Genomic DNA, 27,550 nt, shown 5'->3' with positions numbered 1-27,550 from the left:
AAGACAGACTCTGCTCTTGTAAGAGACTGGATTGTGTGCAGAGATGTGCTGCCGTTTCATACCTGTGTGATATGGCTACCATCTTCCTGGGTGCATAAAAAGCAAGAAATCCTGCTCTTCTTATTTTAAATGATATACACGTAAAGTGCAAGTGATAGATGATATTGTTGTGATGCAAGAAGGGATGTGTGAAGTGTAAATTGGTATGTGAAGCATGCTAACTTCAACTAGTAAAAATGGCTATCTAAAATGCTTCTTTATACTTTTGCACTGTTGGTGAGGTCTTTCATTCAGCTGCGGGTATAAGAAAGAAGCTGGAAACTCTTCTTGTCTAATGGAGTCGTTTTCCCTTTTTATTTATTTTTTTTTCTTTTCAGCTGTGTGCCTGGCCTTAGTTTGGTTGACACTGCTGTGAAATTTGCACATTATTATCAACTCATGGTGCCTTTTCTTACTGAATAGTCAGATAGGTTTAAACATATTTCCTTTCTATAAGCTTCTTTAAGGCAAATGAACAGTTGCCCAATCCTACAATATCTCAAGACTGTGGTGTCCTGCCTTGCACTGAATTTAATCTCAAATTATCATGCTGTTGTGACATTCATGGGTTTAATGTGATGCTCTAAGTGCCAACACAGAAAGCGTGGCCTTCACATTACTCTTTCACTTCTCAGCCAAAGAAAATCAGGCACCTTTGTATAAAGCTCCCCTTGCCTGACTTCCCATAGGCTGCCGTAGGTTCTGTCAGAAGGCGCACAAGAAGATGCCAATAGTGCCAACAAGGTGGTGCAAACTTACATTTTCAGTCATGTATAAGGAGGATGCATCAAATGCAATCATGCAATCCAATCATGAGGATTGCATCAGATTCCAGATGGGAATCAATACATGGAACATCTAGGTAACTTCTCTTGTAGGAAAACATTCTTGGGCAAGAGAGTGCATAATCTTCCAGTAATTTTTCTGATAGAAGGACATGTTTACATCCTGTAACTTCCTCTTCAATGACTGTTAGCTTCAGCTGGCACAAACTGATGAGATCATTGTCTTTGTTTTGTTTGTTTACTGCACAGCTGAAACTTCTCTTCTTCTTTTGCCAGTTCATGAGTGCAGAGTGTGCCGACATTCTAGGAATCTGTTGAAGTAATCTAAAACTTTGGCTGAAATTTCTAATAGTATTTCACCAGTCCTATACTGGCTGAGCTATGGCTCAGAACTCAAATACATTATATCCATTACACATACTTTTTGTGAAGCTTTGTTACTTTTGAAAGTAATTCACTGGCAAATCCCTAGTAATTTCATTGATATATCCTTTAAGGCAATAGCTATTCAATCACTAAATGCAAATTCAATGAGCAAGAAGCAAAGAAGAACCTTTTCTAAAATTTTAGCTTAGAGTAATCTATCTTGGGATATCTTAAATTACTTTTCAAACTACATGGAAATGGTGTTATGTTTGAAACACTATTAAATGAGACTAATAGAATTTCATTTTATATAGTGTCTTTCATGCTCATGACATCCTCAAATGCTTTACAGTAATGAATTAGATACTGGTTGTTAGGCAATGGTGTGTAGGCAAATGCAGCACTCATTATGTGCTATTCATTTTAGCAATAGCCTACACTCAGCTCTCGAAAGCATAGCCTATTTTAGGTGGAGAGGGATCTTTGGAAGTAGTTGGAGCTGTTCCTTTTGAAAAATACCATAGGAGCTTTCATTTCTATCTGGACATGTATCCAACAAAGGGAAAAAATAGCTTAATAGCCCATCTGTAAGACCTCTAACAATGAGATGCACCGTATTACTGCATTATTTTACTATTACTAAAATCCAAGCTGTATACAAGACCTGCCTATGGGAGTTGCTTTTCATGCCTCCCTGTACCAAAGCTAAAAAATGGTGTATATCTTGTTTAATTTTATTATTCTGTCTTGCCCATCCCAAGAAAGGTGGTTGGTCCCAATGGCCTGTTTTGTCTTGTCTTCTAGAATTAACTCTTGGAGTAGGGACTGTAATGACTATACTTGTGCAGGACCCAGCACAGTGTGATCTGAAGCAAATTATCTTCATCCTCAGCTTTAAAGGTGAGAATACTAGCAAGTAATCTGCATTCCTTTGCAGTGATCCCAGTGTTTGAATGGCTAAGAATACATTTTAGAAGACTATCCTGTGCTTGGCACAAGGGGTGATTTCAATTTGCATCAGTTGGAAAGAGCTTAAAATACAGTATTTGAATAGATGGAGTGAGCAGAGTTCACTGAGGGTGTACCTTATCTGGGTTCACTAGAGTTATCGAGCAGTAGGGGTGAGTATGGCTCATTAACAGGTTCAGATGTCATAAAGCACTCTCAGTAGCTCTGATATAAGATGCTTTACATGCAGGAAATTTGCATTAACAACAGGAGGAACTGAATTTATTTCTCTGGGTTCTAGAATATAGTTTTTACATTTCTCAGAGTTTTTAGTTAACTTACTCATCATTCACACTTGGTCTGTGAAATATGTATGGAAAAATCTCTGTTTTTTTCCAGGCAGAAAATCAAGCAGGAATTCTAGAGAAGCTTGTCAACTCCCCTCAGACTCAAGATACGAAGCTTACAGAGTCATGTATTAAATTCACTGCAAATACATCGTCATTGTCTAACTGTAAGGAACAAATATTCACATATTAAACAGCAGGGATGGCAAGTGGTGGTTCTGAGGATGGGAAATCTTTCTAGGAACAGAAGCAGCATAAATAAATGTTACTGACTGCTATTGAGTATGTATGGACATTGTTTAATGTACTTGCATCTACCAGAACACAAATAAATAAAAATTTCTTTGAACAAGACAAAGAGAAAAAAGAATCTGAGAGTTTGCAGGAGAAAGAATAATCATACCGATGAAACAAACCAAAAAAAAAAAAAAGGAGAGAGAAAAAGATGTTATGTTTTTGGCATCTTAAGTAAGATCTAAGCTGTAGTAAGTCTCAGGTTTTCAGTGTTTCTTAAATAATCTAAAGAGCTTCACAATTTTAAACTATTAAAATCGATTGCAGAGAACATGAATCTAAAAATTATTAAAAAATCCTACCATTGACAGCAAACCTCAGAACTACAGGCATTTAAATATCTTTAATTTATTGTGGTAACAGTGCCAGAATCTGCAGATTATTTTACTAACAATTCTGTTTTACATTTTTATGCTGTTAGATACTTGTTGCTTCTGCTGTCAACTGCGGAAGAGTCTCTTAAGGCTTAATACAAAATGGCCATTAAAGAAGTAATGGGAACATTACACAGTGACAGGTTAATAAAGAAATATTTGGGGTACCTAAAAGACCAAAGGTGGGAGTTAAGTAATGTTGTGGTATTACTACATGATTAAAGGCAGATATATTTTCTTAGTTTCTTTGCTCTAGAGGATGAGGTATACAGGCTTAATTTTCTTCTCCCATTACAAAGACCCTACAGAATGTCTGAAGATCTATTTGATTCCCTCAGATCCCAGTAAAAATACATCTCTTCTAACACAATGAGTTGGGCTGACTAAACATTAGCAGAGCTTCCACTTCTGTACTTTGACAGACAACGAACTATCTGTACTGTTTGCTTTTCAGAAGCTCAGCTTGGGTGTTCTAACAAATTATGGATGAAGTTATTGCAATGGTGTATTTAAGTCTTACATACAACATTTCTAGCCTACATTGTGAAACTAAGCAAGTGTAAGTATAAGCTGAAAATCGAGAAGACTATCCTGGCAACAAAGTGATGCAGTGTTGCTATGCTAAAAAGACTGGAAAGCTTTTTACTTAGGGCTGTTAAGACTACATTGGACAAACCAGCACAAATTACATCTCGGCAAATGGTCTTCAAGACAGAGGGGATAATCTTACACATGCTTTGTCATCTAAATCTCCAGAGTGCAGGTAGGGTGGCTGTGTACAATTAATGCATGGTGAAAAGCTCTATATTCTGTAGAGATGTTCTTACCAGTTCAAAGACCTTTGTATCAAACTGTTAAGAAACTGCTGTTTTCCTTTTTAGGGCATAATTCATTAATATATTCTGAATTGTAATAGAAGAAATATAAGTTACCTTGAGATAACAGGAGCTACCTTATTTAAAAAAGTTGGTAGAAACACAAAAGAGGAGATTCAATATAGAAAAGAAACTTAAAAATGCTTATCCAATCTTTTCAGCTGTTAATAATGTGTATGTTTAGGTTTTCATGAACTCATTTCTTCTGTGCCCCTCAAAGGGAAAATCTCAGCTGGTTGTTTGTATTCTTATAGCATTAAATTCCATATTTCAATAGGAATCACTTAAAGAACATTTATAGACTGGGGATTTCACATGAAAAATTATAAGTAGAAGAATTCCTGAACTAATCTAGAAACTGTTATTCAAACTATTTAAGAGAATTATGATCTAATAAAGTATGGTTTTTTTAATACTTGCCTTGATGCATTGTAAAAATAACTCATAACTGAATAGAACAGATCAACCATTTCAAAACGGAACCTGTTTCCTCAGGTACCTTGTGAGACTTAAATGATGAACATACAACTAGGAGAACTGACATTTTTCTTTGTTTTGTGCTGTGATCATGTTCATTCCATGGAAGTTCTTAAACAAGAACTGTCCTCAGTGTCAGATTTGTCTCCGATTGAATAATACCAAAATGTCTCACACAGTTTCCAATTTTAGCAGTCTTTTGTTCAATCTATTTTAAAAAATCTTCAAAAGCAGACATGTTAAAAAAGAAAAAGTAACGTGTCAGATGCAAAAATATGAATAACGAAAATACCTCCCTGTTCTACTGAAAAATATCTGAAAATACCTCCCATTTACTACTCCCTGAGAGAAAATTGAACTTTTGGTTGCTTATGTCAATATTCAGGCTGGCTTACACAGGTCTTTTTTGGTGAAACTGCAAAAGTATAAAAAAAGAGAAATGCTGAGGTAAACCAGCCTTTCTGAATTTCAAAACTGAGACTTCATTTTTAAGTTGGTGTCTTCCACAGAGAAAAATCAGAAAATGAGAGTGTAGCACTTTCCATATGATGACTTTGTTATCAGTGACCTTCCCACCTTAGGGTGAAACTCTGTCTTTCCCCAAATGCACAAAGTCACAACCCTGGGCTTCCATCTGCCAGCTTTTCAGAACTAATGAAGATAATAAAAGGAACTGCAGCAGAAGCAGTCAAAATGGGGACCTTTGGACATAGAGCTTGGGGTTTGTGTCACCTAAGTTCAGCCTACTAAAAATTTGGATATACAGTCTAAGCAAGTTATTTAGGCTCCCTGTAGCATCAACAGAGGGCAACCAGAGCAGTCAAATAGCAGGTGGACATGCTCAACTCATTAGAAACACAACTGACATGACTAAATCAAACTAAATACTTGTTATATGGCCAAAGGGGGTAGGAAGCCCCGTCTCTCTGAAATTGCTGTGATATTGACTATCGTCTTTCTGCTGTGCTAAAGATTTGCTCCTACCCTTCACCTCCTGTTCTCCTCACCCCCACGTACTGTTTCTTCTTCTTGTTCTCTCCTGTCTTACGCAGCCCAGCACCTTTCCTAAAATGCTCTCTCCCTTCCCTTTCCTCTCCATCTAACTTTATAACTAACCTTCCCTCTCTTCACACTCTCCCACACTTCCAAAAAGAATGGTTGTGAAACTAGCACACTGTTTGTTGCTATCACACGGTGCACGCCTCCCTCTACCCCTCAAACCCACATGTACTATCTATCTTATCTAAATAGACTCTACATCTTTGAGGCAGGGACTGTCTACTGCTTGAACTCTGCAGGCTCAATCATAGCATCACCTCAAGTCTTTAGACTCTGTGGAGATATTTGTATTTCAATAATGTGTAGAATATATTATGTTATACATGATCATAAATGACAGAAGTATAAAATGTTCATTAATAAAAATACCAAACAGGATGAAAATCATTGCACTGTTGCTTTCGCCATTCTCCTGGTACTTAGACCAAGCTGACAAAAGGTTCTGACTGCTCTCAGAGACTCGTGCTCTTTGTCGGCTGAGGCTAGATGTAGCATTCACGTTTATGGTTTCAGGCTAAAACCAAAGGCTGTTTTCTCTAAGGGAATGTCATCTCGGCACAGTGCAATGCTAGCTAGAGATCCCCAACCAGCTTCTGGAAGAACAATAACTGTCAACAAGTAAATTAGTCTGCAAGAGCCTTGCACTAATGTAACTGTGTTGCCAGTACTTGAGTTAGCTTTTTACCTAGACATGTTTTTTACTGTGCCATGTAGACATCTGTATTGTGTCTTGGGGATTTGAATACATTTTAACTGGAGCATCCGGACAAACTCTCTGTGAATCGGGCTAAACATTTGCAAGTCAGACACAGCAAATCTATGTGTTTCTCAGGTACTACTGCTGATTGCACTTTATATACAGTGTACTTTACATACAGTGCCATATAATGAAGAGGTTTCAAAATGTACTAGCTTGAGTTGCCTTTAAGTTAAACCACCCCCAAAATAATGTATATGATTCTAGTGATGAAAGGTGAGCTCATGAAGCTAGCCGTTTCATTGCTTTTAGTCTAATTAAGAGTTAATAGTAATAAAATATAATGGCTATTAGCTTCTAAAGGGAAAAATATGTGCTCTAATAGAGATGGGATGGGATAAAGCATTTTATTCCATTACAGAGATATCAAACTGTAATGACAGTACCACTAGCAGATATATCCTCTAGGCTCCTCTGCTGTACTTTGGTGTCTCTAAGGCAGCGGCCCATAACTTTCCTACATGATTGCTCTTTCCTGAGCTCTCTAAGCTCCTGTATCATACACTCTTCCCTCACTATTGCTCTAAAGAAGTCCCTGCTTCTTTGACATTACAATGTTCTGACTTTTCCTCTATCTTTTTTTTTGTTTTTGTTTTAACCACTCTTCCCTCTTGTCTGAGATGCCTCCATGCATAAAATAGAAGCAGCAGTATGGCAGAGAGCAGGCTCTGGAGATGCCCATGGGCCTATGTCCTGTGTGAAGGCTGAAGGTTCCTGGTGTGGATAAAAACCTTGTATGATGGTACAGAGAGACCAGAGAGCAGGAGTATGCTCAAGTCTAGCCTACGTATGAAAGAGTGAGATGCTCACCTAGCCCCAGAGCCGCACTAGCCCACTAGAACAGCCAGCACTCAGAGAGGGCAATGCCAGGCAGCAAAGACTGACAAGAGCATCAGAGCTTTATTGCACATCAAGCACAAATTGCTTATCAGCTTCTTGGTTTCTGTCACCTTGACTGTATTTACCTGTAAACTTAGGACAAGTGTCCCCAGAGAGACCTCCTGTCTGCCACTGATGGGAGCTAATCCAGCCTCATGCCCTTGGAGGGGCTCAGCTGGGAAGCTGTATCACCGTTAAGACTGTGGGTGCAGCTCATCAGCTTGGCCCTGGGATGCACTGATATGACTGTAGTGTCTCCCCTTAAGAGGCAGGACAGTTTCTGATACGTTGGATATAACTGCACCGTGCTGCACTGGACAGTATAGAAGTCAGAGGTCTCTAAGGTTGCTTTGTGAATTTTCTGGTTATATTATTCCAATTTTGGGTTTTCTTGGTCTTATACTTTATTTATTTGTGGTTAACAATGGTTACTTTTTTGAGAAAAAACATTACAGTTATCATTTTTAACTCCATTGTCTCCTCATTTATATATTTTTATTTATTTATGTATTTATGTATGTATTTATTTTATTCATTATCTCTTTATTATTATATATGTCTCTCTTCATTGTCTAAAATGCAATTTTCCACTGCATTTTAAGATTACGAGGAGGTTCATTATTACTCAGAACTACAAATATATTTCCTAAGAGCTGTTTTGTGAAATTTTAATCAAGAATAAATGTAGTCAGAAGAAGTACTTAAGTATTTTTTCTCTCCGAGTTTTAAAACATACTTATTTCCTATTTTAATGGTGTCTTTTTTCCTCCTCAAATTATGCCCAGCATTCATTCGGTTATGTGAAAACCTGCCTGGTTAATAAAAAGATACGCACATGACAGTTCCCATACTGTCCTATTAACATAAGCATTTTACCACTGTGCAAAATATATGCGATACGTAAAAATCTTCTGAGTTTTGTAGCTTGAGTTGATTTTGATATCTGCCACATAATTCTTAAATGCTTGACACTTCAGTCAACTCTATGTAATTTAAGGCTAAATTAATCTTTACTCACAGAAAATGGGAACAAGATTCAGGTAAGACGTTTTGTTGTTTCTTGATATCTTTTAGTTAAAATTCCTTTTTTTGTTTTGTTTTGTTTTTAGAAAATAAAGGTCTACTTCTAGTCATTCGTACTACAACAGAGCAGTTACAGGCGTTCCTAACCATTCAATGGAACAGCTCGTTCTGCTTTGCAAAACCTTGGTGTGCAACTTTATGGACTATTTTTCATCTCTTTCTGTTTTTCTGTTTCTTTCCAGAGCAATTTCAGCTGCAGAAGCCTGGAGAATGCTATCCAACATAGGCATCCTGATTGTGAAATTAAGTGCAGGCAGACCTGCTATACATCTTCATGAAGCTCTGCTGGATGTGGTCAGACCACAGGTACCCTCAGTCTAGACAGAGATGTCTCAGTGCAGGGTCGGGGCTTAAGGCTCTGAATTCCTCCCAGGCTTTTCCGTGGTATTCGAAAAGCCACAAATTAAAGTGACTACCTGGGTTTGCATTCCATAGGAGAGAAATCAATTCTCCTTTACTTTTTCTAAGTATACAGTAGTAACAAGGTGTCTTCACTTTTTGTCCACCCTCTGAAATCAACACTGATGATGCAACTCCTCAGATCAGAATGATTTTCACTTTGATAAATTGATTGCTATGTAATTACTAATTTGATGCAAGCTGGTATGAATCATGGCTACAAAGGGTTTCATATCAAGCAAGTTAAAAGAATGTGATGTTTACCATAGTGATAATAATAACAATTGGAAAAGTTAAAGCAGGCACTCCAAACACTTACATGAGGGGAAAATTACTTGTTTGGGCTTTATGAGATGGTGTGTGATTGTTTCTGCAACTGGTGAGATAGATCAGGTTAATGGACCATCACCAGAATGACCCACATCTTCCCAGGTTACAGCTGTCGGTCTTTTTTGCAGACAGGTCCACCGTATATTGAAGCCCAGCATGGTATTTCAGTGTTACAGCCTTGAGGATCAGCCTCTTCTGAAAGGCTTCATCCAGTACTTCTGAGGATCTGCTTAAATCACACCTGCCTTTGCCATATCATTCTGCACTTGCTTACAATCTGTCCTTGTGAAAAATACATTTTACCTTCAACTTTTCTAGAAATTTTATAATTCAGTTTTAATATACTATTTGAATTTGCATTTCTGCTACTGAAGGAAGTTGCTGATGTGTATAATTCCCAGGATTAGCATTTATTACTGCTCTTTTTTTCTTCATGTAAAATGAAAGAAAACAAAACATTTTCCCTCTCATACTTCTCTGTCTTCCTCATTTTTATGAAATCTGTTCTTTTAAAGTTTGGTGTTGCTTTTCATTGTGTTGACAGGGACTGCTACTTTGTGGCTTTCTCATAATTCTTACTTGGCAGTTTTTGCACTGCAATTATGATGAGTGTCCAAATTTTCCAAGCTACCGAAAGTTTTCTGATCCTATTAAAGGTGTGGGTGATGAATACCTTTGGAAATTAGGCCCTGAGTGTTTTTAACAGAGTCATTATCTCGGTATGTTGTCACAACAACTAGACCCTTTCAGTGATTCAGATCCAAATGGAAAATCACATCCCAAATTACAATAAATGTGGGTACATGCAATTATCATCACAGAAGGCACTTCAGTTTCCATGCTCATTTAGTCATGTTTTTCTCAGCTGAGCCTGCCAACAAGGGTACTAATTAATGTTTTTTCTAATGTGGACACCTGCCCATTAGGAGCTACCAATTCTTTGTATATAGAGAAAGCTGTCAGATGGTAATTACCTTTTGTTTTCTGCTACTCAGGTCTCCAAAGGAGAAGTTTTTCTCACATTATCAGACAGGCATGAGACCTCTAGCACGTTTGGATAATTTTTAATTTTCTGCTTAGGAGGGGTTCCTTTGGATGGTTTTGGGTGTTTTGTGTTTTTTGGGGTTTTTTTTTTGTTGTTTGTTTGTTTATGAGCTCTATTTGACCTTATCCACAAGGTTGCATCACTTCCAAAATCACTTATTTTGTGATTTTAGGGGAATTTTAATTTCAAGGAGAAAGAAATTATTACCATATTACTAAACTGGTCCAGAAAATTACTTTGGCGTGCCCAAACACATAATTATCAGTAGTCAAGAACTACTGGATTTATCACATCACAGCTCCACTTCCAGAAAATGCATACAGAATATTTAACCCCAGCATTTTATAATTATCTTATACTTCTATATTTGAAAAGAGAAACACTCCACTACAACTCTTTAGTGAATAAAATCTGTTTTACTACTTTGATATATACCCTGGGCTGTATTCTTCAGCACAACTAGGATTATTATGATTTTATATCCTTTCTTCATTCTGCCTAGCACACTACCGTACATTTTTTATTACAGAAGTTATACGCAGTACCTCCTTCAGTGAAAGTCATGATGGTAATCCAAGCTAGATTAGAGAAATTGAAAAGAGCCACAAACCATCTACAAACTCCCCGTGCCATCTCCCCTCTGGCCTCTTTCTTGGTAGATGCACAGCCAAATCATAGAATCACAGAATGGTTTGGGTTGGAAGGGACCTTAAAGATCATCTTCTAGTTCCACCCCCCCCCGCCACGGGCAGGGACACCTCCCACTAGACTAGGCTGCTCAAAGCCCCATCCAGCCTGGCCTTGAACACTTCCAGGGATGGAGCATCCACACCTTCCCTGGGCAACCTGTTCCAGGGCCTGACTACCCCCATAGTGAAAAATTTCTTGCTGATATCTAATCTAAATCTACCCTCTTACAGTTTAAAGCCATTACTCCTCGTCCTGCCACTACATGCCCTTGTAAAAAGTTCCTCTCCAGCTTTCCTGTAGGCCCTATGGCACTCTTCATGTTTTGCATGTATATTTTGTTGAAATGCATCATGATTTAAACCTGATTTCCTTGGTGTTCTCTGAATCTGAAGGTCTCTCATCTACAGAGTGTGTTGTATTTGAAGTATACAGCTTTTCCCTCGCTACCCTTTTCCTTGTTGCTGCTGCTAATGATTTTAGTGAGTTTAAATCTTGGACTCATTCTTCAGGGCCTGTTCTGCCAACCATAGCCACATTGCATGGTACTCCACTCCTCAAGAGATTAGCAGGGCTGCATTCTGTGGGAAGAAACATCAGAATTTGTCTTTCTGTATTTAGTCCTAAGGAAATCACCTGCCTTCAGCCGAGCCAGCTCATGATGCATGAATAGAGGAGAGAAAGACAAGAGGAGGGATAATGACAGGTAGTGGAGAGGAAATATCGTGTAGGGGTAGAAATGCTTGAGGGAGCCTAAAGGCATGGAAAGGTAGAAGAAATGCACGTGAGTTGTGCAAAGAGGAGATGGTTGCACAGCAGAGCATAGCTCCTGTTTGGAGATCGGAGGCAGAATGGCTGTGTCAGCATGGCAGGATCTCCTAGAGGAGCCAGTCAGCATCCTAAAAAGCAGAATTTATTAGCTTGGACATAGTGCTGTGCTAACATGGCTGTACTGTGTTCAGGTCTTGAACAACTATTTGCGTAAGATGCGTGGTGTGAGGTGCACCAGCCTATTCAGATCTATCTTAGAAGTCGGCACTGTTTGATGGGTTAGTGCAAGATGTTTGACGAAACCATGAAATAACTGAGCTTTCGGAGTTTAACTTTAGACCTTGAAGGTTCAAGATGCTTCCACTTGCTTGACAGAAGAGTGTGAAAACAGCTTAATAGGGAGGAGAGCTGAATAAAATCACTCCAGAAATGAGACAATGTTCAGTTTCAAATTGATTGTGTGGACATGTGCATCCAAGCAATTCTTCTTTTTTTTTCTTTTTCTTTTTTTTTTTCCCCAGCCAAAACAATGGCAGTTAGACGGATGAATCACTAGTTTTTTCTGGCAGTGCTGAAGGAAAATTTAAAATGGTGACTTCTTCTTTGCACTTTAATGGAGATGCTACAGCAAAGATTGGTATTTGATGTGACTGGAAAAAATGCCTAGTTTTTTCTGTTTGGAGACATTGATGTTAATACCCTTTTCTATACCAACTTCTGTGTGGTTTTTTTTTAATTTTATTTAAAAAGTCAGCCATTTTAAAATACAATATATTTATAAATGACCCCAGGGCTATAATTCTTTTTTATTCTGATTTCCTACTGAAAGAACTCTGTTGTGACTACAGTGTCTTTTTTTTCCTTTTCTGAAAACTTTTCAACAGTTTTGAGATCAGTTTCAACCACATTTGTCAGAGCAGTTACAGGTTTCAAACACAATTTATCAGGAATTTTTTGAAAATTGGCAGCCTAGAAAGAGACATTGCTTGGCCTGAACTTACTGCTAGGCAGTGGAGAATTCACATGGGACAGTTCCACAGGAATTTGTGCCTTCTGCTTCTCCAAGAATTACCCACAGATGGTGCAGAATATGCACCTTCAGGGGCTCAAACAGTGATAGTTCTGTGATTCGTTAAACTTAAGTATCTTCCCTGAAGGTCTTGGTAAGCCACGACAGTCAATATGTTTACCCCTGAGGCACAATTTCAGCTCTAGAGTAATAGTTGTCTTTGGTGTATTTGGTTAAGTTACAAGTTTCTAGCTATGGGATAAAAATTTTAATCAGGTAACAATTTATATTTAAACGTACTGCACAGAGCCTTGCTTGCACAACTTTCTGATGCTGTGTAGTTCTTTGTATTTCTCATTTTTGCTACAGCCTTCTGTCTTCTGAGAAGAGTATAAAGTTATGTCATCTTTACTCTGGATGTGATAGGACTTGGAGAATAACTCACTGTGTAATTCTCCTGACTAGAACAGATTGCCATTTTATTTTGTTTCAAATGGATGTCTCCTAGATTTTACATCACCCACAAAAAATGAGTTTGATTTTTCATTTCATTCATACTGAAGGAAAGACATTCAGCAGTAGAACAAGAGTACCAGTTTAATGTAAAATATGCATTAATTATTCCCTTTTAGTAATTAATTTAACACTGCTTTCTCTCTTCTTCTTCAATAGTTTAAATTCCTTTGTTCTGGTACTTCCTGAGATGACCTGCTGCTGACTGTACAAAGTGCACTTAGTGCTGTAGTATTTTTGGCTAAGCTGAAAATTATTGGTGGTCTAGAATCCTTGACAAAGTCTATTCATCTGCTTGCCAGCCTTCATCATGGATTAAGGTAGCAATACTGCAAAACCTCTCTAGTCAGGAAAGCAATTGCACACCTGTTTAAGCAGATGGTTAAAAGCCACTGAAATTGCTTTGTGGTGGCATAATGGAGAAGGGCATGAGGACTTGTATTGATAGAATACTTCCATTATGGATAGATGTTCCTGAAATGACAAGCCTCCATGAAGTTATTAAGAGCAGGTGCAGATGGATGAAAGAATGGATGAGGAGAGGTGGGGAACAGATACCTTAGTGTTTTTCTCCCACGGTGTGCCTATCCGTCCAGAAAAAACAGTCCAATTGATTCTGAATAAGAATTAGTAAAGGGTGACTTATTTTTTTACATCACAGTTTGGACTTTTTCTGCTTATTGGGACAGCTCAAGACAGATTGTGTGATGGCAATCTTACGTGTGGTGTTTGAATATATAATAGGAATAGGATCCAGCAGCATGTGTATACATGGTGCAGAACAAAATGTTCTGTAAACCTTGACAGAAAAGTATATGTCCTTGCCAGCAATACATACCCTTGAAAGACATAGAAAGCTGTTAATATGTGTACAGTCTATCAGGAGTGGAAATTGAAAAGGGGAGGTGAGACAGGGGAGATTTTGTGGCCTCTATTGCCATTTATCACTTTCTTCAAATAGACTGTAACCCATGAAGATACCCGATCTCCTTTTAGGAGTACCCCAGATCAAATTGCTGAGCTCCCTGCAGGGAATTCATTCATCTGTCTGCCAGTCCTTGTGAATTATTTAACTCCTTCGGGTCTGCTCAGAAGGGTATTACTTTGTTTTAACCTTGCAGGCTGCACTGATCAGAAAAGGCACCTTCAGTTGCCTTCTATCTGTGGTCTCTTTTCACTGTTTTTCCACACCCTGTCAGCCTTAGAAGTGCTGTGTCAAATTACAAAAATCATTGATCTGTCCGGAGCACATACTGAGACTGGCGGAAATTTCATCTAGGCAGGTGCTGACACTGAGAAATGATTGAGAGTAGATGTCCAGCCAGCTCTGAAAGTACTTTGTGGGACACATCTACTTATTTTGGCACCTAAACACCTTAAGAAAACTGACTTACTTTTTTTTTTTTTAAATCTGGAAAACAGTAAAGAAACATAGATAATTAAACTACTCCAAATGATAATGTGTAAGTACCATGCAAGGGTTGTATTGCTGCTCTTGTTAGTACTAGAAATACCAGTTTTTCAAAATGGAAGCTGTAATCTACACTGCAAGTAACACTGAGCGTGTACCAGCAGTGTTGAAAAATGCTCTTGTAATATATTTTGAGAGGTTTTAAGGATATTGTTGCACTGTATTTGTTATGTATTTTATTATAATGGCTATATTTACATGAGGATCTCTTTACTGCTATGAGAATACTTTCACATTTTAGGGTAAAATATCTTCTGGAGGTGTAGTAAGAGTATCGTCTCTGTGACAACTTCGTGTGTTCCAAGTGAAATGAGGTATTATATTATAGAATTGTGTTCTTGCTAGAGTGGATGTGTCTGTCCCAGGATATCCTGTCAGGACAGCTATGTCAACAAATTGCCATGTCTCTAATTGGTGTAAGAATAGCCAATATAAATGATGATACAGTCTCAACAAATGTTGCTTGCTATTATTCTTTGGTGTGTGTTAGCAAAATTGTATCTTGAATTACTGTGTTTATCATTCCTTATCAATTGCCCAACAACGTGTTCTGTATTTTTCTTGCTTGTTGAAAAATCATTAGGTTAAAATATTGATTTTTTTTCAAGCTGGACAAATTAAAATTTAATAGTAATGAATGTCAGCAATACTTCCTACTAATCAAAGATTTCAGAAGTGAAATGGACCTTTGAAATATCCATTTTATTTTTGCCCAGAAGTAACCTCTTTAGGCTCTGAGCCAAGAACTGGCTAGAACAGAAATCAATCTATACAGCTTTTCCATGAGGGCCCTAAGGTGTTCAATTATGTCTAAAAATAAATGGACTGGTTTTGATTGTGGACAAATCACTCAATTTGGATAAAATAGGGACCTTCCCATTTCCAAATCTTTGGGTTTTTTATGAACCCTAGTCCAAAGACAATTGCGCTGAGACTGGTCTTCTATCCCAAAAGACTTATATCAGTCTTCTAATCAGAAAAAGGGAAGACAATGGTATGAAAGATACTATTTCCTTCATCTTTTTGGGTGCAGTCAGAAGCATAGTGCTGGAATTCGTCTAGAAAAGATTGTTTGCTTGATTTTGTTTTAAATAAATGGATTGCACAAGCATCTGACAAAAATCTGAAAAACTGCCTGTTTCCAGTTTTCCTATCTTTGATTTGGGGACACCTCTTTTGTAAATGAACACTTTTTTTAAGAACTTTTGGTGCTTTATGAACCTTTTTTGAAAACAAAAGTCCTCATGTCTTTGAAGGGAGTTTTCATGTCATTATGAATTGCTCTGTGTCCTGTGTAACAAACAATTTAAAAATGCAGCTCTCGGAATCTTTTCTTGCTAGCACCTCCTCTCTTCCTTTGTTGCCATGGTTCTCTTTTTACTTTCCCATGGAAGCCAAGCTCAGAAGAGAGGTTTGCATTGACCGTGTTGAGCTTGAATGGATCTACCTAAACACAGAGCAGGGATTTGTTTGCAGTATCTAAAACCACCATCTGCAGCACAGGTCTAACATAAGGGTTCTTGTCACATGCTTCTTCACAATGAAAGATATATGTATATATATATTTATGTGTGTATATATATATATATATGAGAGAATGTGTCTGTCTACTGGTCGGTCGGTTGGTCGGTCTGTCTGTCTGTCTGTCTATCTACCATTTGTATGTAATGAATGACAACCTAATAATATCAAGACACAAACTGCATTGTCACTATGTGCGGAGCAATGGTATGATTGATTAATTCATTACTAGACAAGGTTGGATTTCCATTGGTGATAGCAAGGTAATGGCAATGGTGGTATCATGTTTAAAGAGTGCTTTATGAGGAGATTTTTTAAGCCTATGAGGGTAAATCACTTTGCCAAGTGAGATACGTATTTTTCTTTGGGCAACATTATGATGCATCACCTCAGAACACAAATTGCTTCTTGTCTGCAAAGAGGAAAATCTCTTACTTTTTGTTCTAGAGACCTTTGCTGTATTTTTCTTCTTAAAGATTTTTTACTCTCTCTGGCTTTTCTTGATTTTGCATCTTTTTTCCCCATGTATACTTATTTCTTTTTCAAGAAAAAAAGGATTGATTATCAGAATTAGTTATCAATAAACCATTGATTAATAAGAAAATATAGTAAAATAGTACCCAAGGCATTAATTTGAGTAAATTTAAGGCAATGCTATGAGTTAACCTACAGGAGATACCCAAAAAATCAATGACAATCTCAAATCAGTTATTTCTTCTATGTAGAAACCATCCTGCAAAGATCAGCTCTCATTGGTCATATCTGTTTTCCTGTCAGGGTTGGTTTAGTCTTTTGCACATACTGCACGTTTATAAGGCAGGTCTTGGATTCAGCCATACCTTTCATTAACCAATTGGTAGATTAAAGAATAGGAAAAAAAAGGATAGAAATTGACTCCTGGTTCTGATTTTCCTTTTTTTTATTGGTCATTGGGAAGGCTGATTTTTTTCCTCTAGTTTGCATAATACGTGCTCTTGTGTGCTTGCCCCTTTATTTTCTGTCTGGAACTGAGGATATGCGGTTATTTTGATCAGAACTAGAGAACAGAGGATTACATCTGACTTGCCTGGCATGTGGAGTTCCAACATTTCAGATATTTAAAATATTTGCCATTGCACCAGAGTCTACTAATTTAACTTCCTTCTTCTAGTAGGCTGAAGGGGGTGTTAAAAGTTGGCAGAGTCCATGACTTTAAACTAACTCATGTAATAGCAGGCCTGGCTTGGTAAATTATTTTGACAAATTCTTGTTCTTTGCCTACTAATCCACTTTTTGTGGGAAAAAACCCACGTGCACTTTGCAGCTTGGAATTGCTATAGTAATGGCAAGAAGATACATTTTTTCAGCCTGGATAGTTTCTCAGGTGGCAGTTTTCTTGCTGATCACAGAAACAAGATGAGAATTAACTGTATTCTGTGTTTTTTGGTTATGGATGAGTGAGTCTTTTTTTTTTTCCTGGGTGTTAACGTATTACCTTATGTTTCTTCTCTAATCTGTGAACTCCGAATACAAGGGAGTAAACAGATGTTGCATGGGTAGGCTTTTATTTATGGTTTGGGGTAGAGAAAAGGTGTGGCTGCTCTAAAGCAGTGCACACAGGAAGGCCCCCAGAGAGTCTGAACTTACACTTTTAACAAGATGTAAAAAAGAGGAGTAACACACCATAGAGCACTGGAAATACAAGGAAATCCAAGCTCCTATGTGGACTGCAAATAGCCTTTCAAACTAGGGTTGGGGTTTTCTTCCCCTGTGATATTGATGTGTCAACTTCTGTAGTCAGCTGTCATAGCCTTTAGAGAGCGCCTTAGGAGCAGGCATATGAAGACTGTTCTGTAGGTCAGCCCACATTAGGAAACTGGAGATAATATTTGTTCACTCAGAACTAAGCTAATGTACTACAAAGGGCCAAAGAATCAAAAAGAAGCACTTGTGGAATCTGAGGGTGAATATATAATGCAATTACAGATATTCCATTCTCTGCAAACAGTCTAGCACCACACTAGTCAGGACTCTGAGTTAAAAGAAATTATAAAATAGGTGCCATTCTCTTATAGAGACATTAGCTTTCAGTTCTTACAAATTAACAAGGGCTACCTGAACAGTGTGGTAGAAAGATCACTGTCATTGGTGAGTGCAGGATTGACTTTGTGCACAGGAAAAGTAGACAACAGACTATTGGGAATTTAAAAATCACTATTGTCTTGCAGCTTGGTCTAGCCAGATCTCTGGAAATTCAGGCTGCTGAGTTGAGATGGGTATGCCTAAGGAGATGGGGGCAAACTCACAGAATCACAGAATTACAGAATGGTTGGGGCTGGAAGGCATCTCTGGAGGTCATCTGGTCCAATCCCCTGCTCAAATGGGGACACCTAGAGCCGGTTGCCCAGCATGTTGTCCAGGTGGCTTTTGAATATCTCAAGGATGGGAGACTCTACAACCTCCATGGTCATCCTGTGCCAGTTCTCAATCACTCTCACAGCAAGAAAGTGTTTCCTGATATTCAGACAAAGTGTCCTGCATTTCAAGTTGTGCCCTGAAATGAGCCTAGCTCCATCCTCTTTGCACTTGCTCTTCAGGAATTTATATACATTGATAAGATGCCCCCTTGAGCCTTCTCTTCTCTAGGCTAAACAGACCCAGCTCTCTCAACCTTTCCTCATAGCAGAGACGTTCCAGTCCCTTACTTATGTTTGTGGGTCTTCATTGGATTCTCTCCAGTATGTCCATGTTTCTCTTCTACTGAAGAGCCCAGAACTGCACACTGTACACCAAGTGTGGTCTCACCACTGGTGAGTAGAGGGAAGTTCCTGCAAAGCTACTCATTTCATCCATCCAGTGGCAGGAACAGCAGCAAGCTTGGCTCACCATAGCCTTCCCCAAGGCCTTGCTCTACCAACTTTGTCCATCAAGAGTAGCTGCGCTTGAGCTCTCCATTTTGGAGTAGTAACCTTTGACCCTGGTGTGCTTCTGAGAAGCTTTAAGCTAGCTCTGGTGTGGCACAGAATAATGCAGCCAGCCCCAATGGAAAGCAGACATCGGCTCATCGTGTTTTTAATGCAGTCAAATTTACACTCCACGCACTCAGAGCAGATCCAAGGCCCATTGAAATCAGTGGGAGGCTTTCACTTGGCTTCAATGGGCCCTTGATCAGGCCCTTAATTAGTTATACTTCCATTATTGCTCAGCAGGAGTCTGAAGGCAGAACCTTGTATGTTCCTGTCTCTTTTTTTCTCGAGAACACTCCTGTTATTGAAACATGATGTGACGAACCTCCCCAAGGTACAATAAAAAAGTCTTTGTGTTTTTTTCTGCCCTTCATGGTTACATAGAAATCTATAGTTCCTTTTGTTTTTTCTTTTGTTTGTTCCCTCCCACAGTAAGCACACTAATTACCTGCTCCTTAAGCCTTTACACTTTCAGTCACAGTAACCTTATTGGAAAGGATGGGTTACAAGAGAGACTTCAGGATCTAGACTTAAGCAAAAAGCAGTTTAATATATAAAAGCATCCAAGTGATATAGGTTCTGTTATCCCTCTTTGAAAAGTTACATTGAGACTTATGAGCCTAAAATTTCTTGTGCAAGTCTGTGGGAGTTTGGAGTGCAAGTCAGGCTAGAAAGTTCTAGCAGAGTACAAGCTGCATCACTGCAATCCCACACAACTCTGCAAACCTAAAACTAAGAATATTTTTGAAAAAGATTTGCAAAGGCAGAGGTGAAGGCATCCTAAACTGCACCGAAACAAATACCCATTAATAATTCCAGATATACACATCATAATATATGGCCTGATGGGCTTTTTACTTTTTTTCTTTTTTTTTCTTTTCTCATCTGTTAGACTCCTGAAGGGTCAGATTGTGTTTGCTTAGACTAGACTGGTCACTATGGGGAGTTTTCTGTGTGGTATGCTGGAGCGAGCATTTATAGGAGGCTTGCTATCCTGCATTAATGCACTGCATGAACATGCTCAGGACAGCATTCACCTTGCCTCGCTTCAGCCACCCGCAAGAAGCATCTACTTCTGCGGACCATCCTGTCTGTCACTATAGGCAATCAGGAAGAAAAGGCACTGCTTTGCTCCTTCCTAAAGATGACAGGGGGAATGGTCCTCTGGAGGTATCTGTCTCCTTCAATTGATTATAAAGGGCACCCAGAAAAGGGACTGAACCTAGACGTGTAACTTCTTGCCATCTGTGGTGAGGCAAGACAAGTCCTCCTCCCTTTCACTGGGTGCAGTGAATGTTCTCCATGAGCCCAAAGCACACAGTCTTCTCAGTTCTGTTCGACATGGGCACGTTCACACTGAAGGTATAGTTCAGTATGGGCAAGTGTATCAGAGGCTGTCTGGGGTAAACATAAGGACAAAACTAGAGATAACAGACACCTTTGTCAATAAAGTGCAATCCTGTCATCTCAATGCCTGGGAAACTCCCAGTCTATCTACGGCGTTATCAATACCAAAAGCTCTGGGTGCAATGACTAGGAGTATATTTCACCCAGAAGGAAAATCACCTCACACACCAAATACATATGCATCGTGGTATTTGAGGCATAACCCGTGAAAGCGGAGAGAATTCCATCTGTCCCACCATTTATGGGCACTGCATTTTTACTGTCACTTTTAAAAAAGTTACGTTAACACCCACCTCCAGGCTAAGTCTTTGCGTATGCAGCTCTGTTCTAAAAACATTTCCTTTCTCAGCTGGAGAACCTGCTCCTGTTTTCCCCATCTCTCTAGCTATTCTTTCATGTTGCTGGTGCAGAACAAGACACTGAATACAGCTGCATAATATGTACGCGTATGTCTTCAGGGAAGGTGAGGAGAGGCGGTTGCTGCCTTTATAGGATGCAGAAGTGCTTTAAAAAGAATTTTTATGACACTGTCTGAATATAAGTGACCACTACTTGAAATTAAAATCTAAAGTAAAACTTACACAAAAAGGTATCTTCTGATAATTGTATACAGTTTACCTAACAGACATAATGCAGTATTTTTTATATGTGACATAAAGTACATTTTCAAAGCTCAGACTTAATCCGGCACTTCATCTACCACCATTCATGTCAGTTGCCTTCACTCTGATTCCATATTATTTGCTTTTACACTGCTCTTTTCTTGCTGACAAAGGACAGTAGTTCTTAAGAAAGGACTTTCTTGCTTCTCCTTATATGATAACATCACCGAGGAATCCTAGATAGAAAGAAATACGTTTTCTTATTGTGTTAAGCCTTAACAATTTGCAGGTAATTCTACTGCAATGAATTCTACTATGTGAAATTGTGGTACCTGAAAAATAGACATCTATCTGCCCTGTTAGGTTGTAAGTTGCAGTTTGAGCTGTGCTAATTGCTTCTTATTACAGTGTATGAGGAGGCGTGGGACACTCAAGGACAGAGAACGGGCTGGAAGTGTTTTCCCTGACCCACGATAAATTTTCCATATTGTTAATGGGCTGCATAAAGTTGCTCTGATCTTTGAGGGATATGGTTCTTTCCTCTTCAAATATACGAAGTCAGAGACTAATTGTTGAGTAAGACAAGAAGTCAGAGAAGCTGAGTTCTAATAACTGACAGAGATAATCAGGTCATAATTTAACATCTGAGCAGAAAATGAAGAATCTTAGTTGGAAACACACGCTGGGGCTTGGCATCTTCTACATTTCCATTATAATGCACGTTTGATGGCAGCAGTGCACAACAAGGGTTCAACACCCTACAAGAACAAACTTTTTAAAAGCAGAAAAAAATTAGTCATCAACTGGACTTATTAAATTTGCTTTAACTCAGTTACATTTCTGAAAATTCAAAGATTTTGCAATATTTGTGCCTCAGATGTGCATTGCTTGCTTTTTAATGGAGGAGGTAGGAGGATGATCTGTTTCGGAGAACATGGTGGCAGCAACCCCTTCCCTCAAATTTACTGTAATTGCTCCAAGGACTGAGAAATCACTCAGGGCAGTGAAATTCTGAATTTTTCAGTCTGCTATGCTGGAGGAGTCCTGTGAGACTTTGAGTCACTAAGGTTATTTTTGCTCTGTTTTAGCTCTGTATCTCACAGTATTGCTGTGTCTTCTAGATGCACACTGGTGATGGACTCGTTCATCTTTATGAAGTATGCATGTTAGAACTGCATCATGACTATTGACGTGACCAGACACACTTGGGCTAATTTTCTTTTGAGGATTGCTAGGTGGATGACCTGTTCTTACTGCCAGTATCTGAACTGCTATTTCCAGGACCTGCTTGAACATTTTTGCATACCTCTGTGCTGTGCTGTGCTGTGCTATCACCTCTTCACATAGGCAGATCATACACATACATAGCAACTGACTGCCATAACAAAGGTGATGGATGCAAATTCATTTACAGTCAAGCTATTGAATTAGCTGTCTCTTTGCATTTACATACACTAGTCCATGAATGTACAGACATAGCTCTCAGTGTACTCATGTACAAAAGCATGTGGGCACAAACGCACATACAGTCTGCACATCGCTTAATTTGCATTTTATTTTACTACACTTATTTTCCTTGTTATTCCTGCCAGTGATTTTAATGGACTCCTTTCTTCTCTCCTTATTGATTCCTGCATTCCCTTCATGGCAAATGAATAGAAAAGACAATATAGGGAGAAAGAATTTGAGGAAAATCCTCTCCAGACAACAATTTACATTTCTGAGGCATGCTGTATATTTTACTCTTGAGTGAGGCACCTCCAGTGTGCTTGCAAGGGATGTTATGCTGACAGAACCAGTGGAGAATATAAGAGTGATTCACAGTGAAGACTGGTGAGGAAAATTTGGTATTTACAGTCAAACAAAGTCCTCCACAGACTTCTGACTACATAACCTTTAATATAGAAAAACAGTTAATAACAGTTGCCCGTAGATTTGCCGTGTTGAAGCAGAGACATGGAACTGCATATATAATGGAACCGGGAAGCTTTCATCATTTTCAGAACTGACAAAAATAGTGGATATTTAAATATTTTATCTTGGCTTATTATGAGCTGGCATTTCTCTGTACTTACTAATGACTGAATGTATTGTGGCTTAAAAAAGCTTCAATGCAGCCTACCTGAAGGTGGATACAGTTAGCTAGGAAACACGGGAGGGGAAAGGAGATTATTACAAAGGAGACATGACAATATGGACTAATAGGTTGTACAGGTTAGAAGAAGTGATAATATGTTTTTCTTTTAAGCCTTAAGACGTGTGTCATCAGATGTCCTAGGGACTTCGGTCCTCCCTGCAACAGTTAAGCATCTTTCTAGAGATCCACACTCAACCCAGAAGGGAGAGAGTCCAAATAAATTACTTAAGTTGCCTTTGAATCATCTGATTTTAATGGGAGTGTTCTAAAATGTAAAACTGTAAGAATGCTCAACACAATGACAGCTCTCTTCTCATTAGGTAGCAGTCCCTTCTGTGTCCCTGGGTGACACACTGTTGTTTTTTCGAATAGTTAATCACCTCTTTTGTTAAGTAAAGATATATTTTTACATTTCTACCCATTGAAATTCAGGTTCTTTGGTTTGGTATTGAATTATCTATTGGAACGGTCTCCAGCTTCTGGGGGCTTGAAATAATGTAGTTAATCATTTTAGTTTTGGATTAAATTTAGATTCATGTCACGTGAAATCCTGCAGTAATCTAAAAATATATCCTGCAGAGCTTTGTCTGTGATTCCCAAAGAGATATAAACAGCATATACAGATATATGATAAATCTAGTGTAGTTTTTGTATATTTATTAAAAGGACATTCAGTTTTGATATCTGTGTTCAGTAGTTATTCTCCATCCTACACATGTCCAATGAAATCTGAAAAAGTTAGTTACAGCGTACCCTCATATCGGGGCCATTTTACTTCAAGTTCATTCCGCAAAGCGAAATGCTGCTTGAAAACCCTAGGATTAGTATAGGCAGATATTGCACAAATGATTCATGAGGCTACATTGGATGCATTTCCCCAAACTGTTTTTTAAGAACTGTTTTACCACACCATTCTCCCTTTCACGGAATCACGGAATCACGGAATCTTCAGAGTTGGAAGGGACCTCTAGAGATCATCTAGTCCAACTCCCCTGCTAGAGCAGGATTGCCTAAAGCACATCCCTCAGGGCTGCATCCAGGCGGGTCTTGAAAATCTCCAGAGAAAGGGACTCCACAACCTCCCTGGGCAGCCTGTTCCAGTGCTCTGTCACCCTCACTGTAAAGAAGTTTTTCCGTGTATTTGAACGGAACTTCCTATGTTCTAGCTTGTGCCCATTGCCCCTTGTCCTGTCACTGGGAACCACTGAAAAGAGCCTGGCTCCGTCCTCCTTAAACCCACCCTTTAGATACTTGTAAACATTAATCAGGTCCCCCCTCAACCTTCTCTTCTCCAGGCTAAAGAGACCCAGCTCTTTCAGCCTTTCCTCATAAGGGAGGTGCTCCAGTCCCATAATCATCTTGGTTGCCCTACGCTGGACTCGCTCCAGTAGTTCCCTGTCCCTCTTGAACTGGGGAGCCCAAAACTGGACACAGTACTCCAGTTGTGGCCTCACCAGTGCAGAGTAGAGGGGGAGAATGACCTCCCTCGACCTACTGGCCACAGTCTTCCCTATGCAGCCCAGGATGCCATTGGCCTTCTTGGCGACAAGGGCACACTGCTGGCTCATGGATAATTTGCTGTCTACCAGGACCCCCAGGTCCTTCTCCTCAGAGCTGCTTCCCAGCATGTCCGCCCCTAACATATACTGGTGTTTGGCATTCTTCCTTCCCAGGTGCAGGACCCTACACTTGCTTTTGTTGAACCTCATTAGGTTCTTCTCTGCCCAGCTCTCCAGCCTGTCCAGGTCACGCTGCATGGCAGCACGGCCCTCTGGAGTGTCAGCCACCCCTCCCAGCTTGGTATCATCAGCAAACTTGCTTTAAAATATCTACTCCTTCCAAAAGTAGAAGGCTGCCTCTGCTGGCAAGATCCAGCATAGTGAACAAGGGCTAAATGCCAAGGACTCCTTGATTCTAGCAGCAACTTGTTCTGTCCCTTTAGCAACAGGTCTCTTTGAGAGGATGAAGCAAATTAAATTTCAGTGGAATTTTCCATGTAACCATGTTTCCCATAGATAATATATTCACCAAGCCTGCAGAAGCTAAAGGAATCTTAGGTGGCAATTGTGGAATTCATTTCACCTACTTCTTTCTTCTTAAATGATGCTGATGCCGTTTCTGCTCTTCCTGTGGCCAATGGAGGCAAAGACAATCAGTCAACAAGCAGGCACTTCCAGAGATCATTTTATCCCACTGAAAACAGGATTTGAGATAGGAGATATTTATTTCCTCTCATTGACTAACTGCAGAGGGAGCGGTCCAGCTCCTCCCAGCTAGCTTTCACAGCTAGCATGACTGAAATAGCTGATTGTTATTAAGATATACTGGAAATTATGACAATTTTTGACCATTGCATTACACATTATTGAAGAAATAGCAGCACAGTGCAGTTGCATTCTCCTTTCCAGAGTCAAAGAGGAATAGTTGGCACAATAAAAATCAAGATGCTGCTTAGATCTTCTCTGTCCTCCAAGGCTCTGTCTACACGAGTAAGTAAAGAAATGTGTACGAATGTTGTGTCCACTGCAGCTCAGTTGTCTGTAATTCTGAATTGTTAGAGTGCCCATGAGTGCAGTTTTGGCTTAGGCCAACTGGCAGTCTCCCACTCTCAAGTATCCTTTGGGAGTTAGTATGGGCCAAAGTCCATTCCTGGCAAGCAATTTGGGTATAATCATATGTTTTGGAGACTGGGAGGGTTTGGTATTAGTGCCTCCATGTCAGAGGGCAGTCCCAGGCATTAGTTCATGATGACCGTGGCTTACTTAGCCGTGCTCCCCTTCTTACTTTTATGAGAATTTTAGCATTAGTAAAACCTTTCTGTTGGGCTTTGTCACAGCAACTCTACTTGTCCTATAGACACTAGGAGGTTGGGCGTTGTTTAGATTCCAAGTCACAAAACTGCTTTTATATATTACAGGTATCCTATTTGTTCTGGCAAGCTAGCACTATTATATCTGTGTAAAAGGAAACTGAGCTCATTTAAGAGTCTTTTAAACTATTTATTTCACTCAGCTTTTTATTTGATGGGGGAAAATAAAATATCTACAGTGCTGGCTAAATAGGAGGTCATTAAGTTGAAAGGTATCAATTTATTTCTCAGCTTCACAGAAAAACACTTTTAAGAGGTAACGTTTGAAGAAACATGGTCTTTCTTTCTACAAACATTATGGTAAAAACCATTAAAATGCTCAAAGAGTGTTGAAACTGTTCCATTTAGTGTTTCCCCTTCTCCCTTGAATCATGATAATCTTTTTTAGTTACTAAGTATATCTCCTATTTTATTGCTGGAACACCCACCCATAGGATTTACATTATATAGCACTGTCTAGTATTTTATTGTGTGATCTTACAATTTAAAGTGTAGACTGCAGAAGTGATAAACTGCAGATTGTTTGCTCATTTTTTTTCTTTCCTAATGACGATTAACTAAAACAGAGGAAAAGCTATATCTGATGTCTAACCAGGTGTATAGTATTTCTGCTTCTTTATATCGTATCTGTGACACATTCCTAATGTTGTACAATTGACCAATAGGTAGATCATTTTTGTGTTTGATTTTTTTTTTTTCATTTTCCCCCCAGAAGACATCACATATAGCTTCTAGCAAAAGAACTGTGGTCTATAAGAAATCATTTTTCTTATTCCACCTATCAATGCTGGAATTAATAGTACTCATTCTTCAAATGATGTTTTGCCAATGACCGCCATTTTCACTTTAAAATCATACGCTTAATGTCAAAAGTATTCAATGTTTTATGTAAAATTATGTACTTATGTTAGACATCCAGGTGAAATGTAAGACACAGTGCTGAAGTCTGTTTATCCTGCTTTACTGATGAAGCTTGAATTCAAAAAGACACTAAGAAGTTAAACTACAAAGATAACCATGAAAATGTCCTTTTTTTCTGCAGTGGGAGTTAAATGAGTGTTATAGATGTCATGGATTTTACATCTATTTTTCATCAAAGTTTATGGTGTAATAAAGATGCATGCTAGACTCTGTGACGATTGAGGAATACCGTATTTGAACAGGGGGAGTGGAAGAGGAGAGTGCCAAAACATGGATTACAAAGCAACAAAATCTTAGGTTCAAAGGTTATTCAGAATGGTATTGTGCAAGTAAAGGAAGCAGCTCTGCTGCCCAGCTGCTCCAAGGATGCCAACAATTGTTTTAATCTTGCCAAGGGGCTAGATGCCAGTGACAGAAATTAACATAGTGTAACATCTGTTTTTGTGATTGCCACCCAAAAATGAGAAAGGAACATTCAGTTGCTTCGATACGCATGACTGAAAAGGACATAGGTGTTTTTGTCTCCTCTTTACCAGAATATGCTTTTGTGCACTGGTGCTTTTCCCAGCCTGTTCTATGCAGCCCACATATTGTATGGACTTCAAGACAATGACATTTTAGGACTGGCATCAGGGCTCCT

The 27,550-nt window shown here is 39.0% G+C and overlaps 1 long non-coding RNA gene across 2 annotated transcripts in view; it reads left to right on the top strand.

The window, feature by feature from the left end:
* The window catches only part of LOC128917515 (uncharacterized), a 32,339-nt gene extending 17,363 nt beyond the window's left edge, over nucleotides 1–14,976 (top strand). The window contains exons 3-6 of one of the 2 annotated variants that reach the window (XR_008469289.1): nucleotides 1,995–2,090; nucleotides 2,538–2,652; nucleotides 8,466–8,589; nucleotides 9,141–14,976. This is a non-coding gene — a long non-coding RNA (uncharacterized LOC128917515). The remainder of the gene's footprint in view (nucleotides 1–1,994; nucleotides 2,091–2,537; nucleotides 2,653–8,465; nucleotides 8,590–9,140) is intronic. The other variant, XR_008469290.1, reaches the window with a different exon arrangement.
* The last annotated feature ends 12,574 nt before the right edge of the window (nucleotides 14,977–27,550 follow it).

The sequence above is a fragment of the Rissa tridactyla genome, chromosome 1 (genome assembly GCF_028500815.1).
Source record: "Rissa tridactyla isolate bRisTri1 chromosome 1, bRisTri1.patW.cur.20221130, whole genome shotgun sequence".
Lineage (NCBI taxonomy): Eukaryota > Metazoa > Chordata > Aves > Charadriiformes > Laridae > Rissa > Rissa tridactyla.
Note: the sequence above shows the minus strand (reverse complement) of the source record. Positions and strands in the feature narration are given on the sequence as shown.